Source organism: Heterodontus francisci, unplaced genomic scaffold (genome assembly GCF_036365525.1).
Source record: "Heterodontus francisci isolate sHetFra1 unplaced genomic scaffold, sHetFra1.hap1 HAP1_SCAFFOLD_58, whole genome shotgun sequence".
Taxonomy (NCBI): domain Eukaryota; kingdom Metazoa; phylum Chordata; class Chondrichthyes; order Heterodontiformes; family Heterodontidae; genus Heterodontus; species Heterodontus francisci.
The window spans coordinates 3,335,795-3,338,189 of record NW_027142006.1 but is presented as its reverse complement, the minus strand read 5'-3'; the positions used below and the strand labels follow the sequence as shown (position 1 = coordinate 3,338,189).

The 2,395-nt window shown below is 42.2% G+C and overlaps 1 non-coding gene across 1 annotated transcript; it reads right to left on the bottom strand.

Annotated features, from left to right (window-relative positions):
* Window positions 1-247: 247 nt before the first annotated feature.
* trnaw-cca (transfer RNA tryptophan (anticodon CCA)) lies at window positions 248-319 on the bottom strand. The gene has a single exon. It is a non-coding gene; the product is annotated as a tRNA-Trp (tRNA).
* Between the last annotated feature and the right edge of the window lie 2,076 nt (window positions 320-2,395).

Genomic DNA, 2,395 nt, shown 5'->3' with positions numbered 1-2,395 from the left:
TAAGAACTGAGCGTGGAAATTGAACGGATCCAGAAATAAGAACTTTAATCTATTAAAGTCGATTTTGAAATTGAACAATACACGAACAGTTCCGAAAGGTCACTGACCCGATACATTAACTCTGCTTCTCTTTCAACAGATGCTGCCAGACCTGCTGAGTGGTTCCAGCATTTCTTGTTTTTATCCCAACAGAGCGAACTCTCTTCTGATATAGAATCCAGCAGCTTGAGCTGCTGTAAAACTTCACTGAGCCTGACGTGATTTGAACACGCAACCTTCTGATGTGGCGTCAGACGCGCTACCGTTGCGCCACAAGCTCACAAACAGAGAGTTGTGTCCCATTCTTGATAGAATCACTTCTTGTTTCGATTCAGTGAATTGCAATTTAATTCAATCCTCATCTGCTCTCCACTCTGTCAGTTCAATACTTTATTCAAACTGATACTTGGAGTTCTGTTTTACAGGGTGTCTTCTGTTTAAGTATTTACTGGACTCACTACTCTGATTAATCAGACTTTTTGCTGCTAACTGCTGCTTGATACAAAGTGCCCATGAGTTCAGGAATTTCTCCTGGGGAACTGAGTCGGATTTGGCTCAACCATTAAATCCACAAAGTTATTGTCACTGCTGCGGTGCAGGATTTAAAGGAAGGGATTGACCCAAAATGGTTTTAAATGATTACTGACAAATCAGGGCAAAAGGCAGGGCTGACTCCTGTCCGAAATACTGATCAAAACTTTCAGTTTTAAGGAGGTGATGGAGTGTTACAGGTGGAGGAGTTTAGGCAGGAATTCCAGCACACCAGGCTTATATAAATATTGCATCATTTTCTCATGTACCTGCTATTGGACCAGAGGATTTTCCAAAATTTTACATCAACATAAATAATGTTATTAGAAGCAAGTAAAATATCATTAAAATGGTCCAACATGTTCTGGATTGTTTTCTCTAATACCAGCTGTACAATCACCACAAATTTAATGTAGCTTCACACGGTGGGATTGCGTGTTCCAGTTCTATAAATGCACTTTGAACCCAATAACTTGATTTATTTCTAATGGGTTGGCTGGAGGTACATGATCATCTAAATATTTAAGAATTTTATGTGAAATGAATGCAAGGAAAAGCATTAGGGTGTGATTTACTGGATAACAGCGGAGCTGGCAATGTTTGGGAAATACTTGCTTGCAGCCAAAGCACACATTGACAATTTGGAACTGTGTGACAATGAATCCTAAATGAGGAAAATAGACTCTGCCTCTGTCACCAGGTGGGCTTAAAACACCAACACTACAGGTAATAGCTGAACACACTAACCGATTGTATGACAGAGTTAGTCGCTATCATAAAGTACCCTGAGCCAGGGTGGCAACGAACAGATCTCTTCCCCGTTCCACACGATTTCCGACATGTTCGCTGTACCTTCTACTGTGAAAACAGACACAAAATATTTGTGTAAACTCTCTACCATTTTCTTTCTCCCCACAATAAATTTCTTGTCTCTGCATCGAAGGAATCTGTTTGTTATTGTTGAGCTTTTTGTATACTAGTAAAACCTTTTATAACTTGTTTCTTGACAGTTTACTCTCAGATTCCATTTTCTCCCTCTTTATCAATTTCCTACTCCTCATTTGGTGGTTTTTTAAAAATCCTCCCAATTCTTAATATTAATATTAACTTGGCATCAGGTGGCAGGACTGTATCTCCAACGCAGAAGTCCTCAAGGCAGCCAACATTAACAACAACAACAAACAAGAACAAAGAACAGTGCAGCACAGGAACAGGCCATTCGGCCCTCCAAGCCTGCGCTGATCTTGATGCCTGCCTAAACTAACACCTTCTGCACTTCCGGGGCCCATATCCCTCGATTCCCTTCCTATTCATATATTTGCCAAGATGTCTCTTAAACGTCGCTATCGTATCTGCTTCCACCACCTCCCCTGGCAGCAAGTTCCAGGCACTCACCATCCTCTGTGTAAAAAACTTGCCTTGCACATCCCCTCTAAACTTTACCCCTCGCACCTTAAACTTATGTCCCCTAGTAACTGACTCTTCCTCAGCATATACACCCGACTGAGCAGCGGCACTTGAGATAGCTTGGCCATGTGAGCCGCATGGAAGATGGCAGGATCCCCAAGGACGCATTGTACAGCGAGCTCGTCACTGGTATCAGACCCACCAGCCGTCCATGTCTCCAATTTAAAGACGTCTACAAACGGGACATGAAGCCCTGTGACATTGACCACAATCGAAGAGACTTAGCAGTTGGCAGGAAAAAAGACAGAAATGTAAGGAGAGAACCAACTGTGTATCAGCCTTGACAACCAATTTTATCTGCAGCACCTGTGGAAGAGTCTGTCATTCTAGAATTGGTCTTTATAGCCACTCCAGGCAC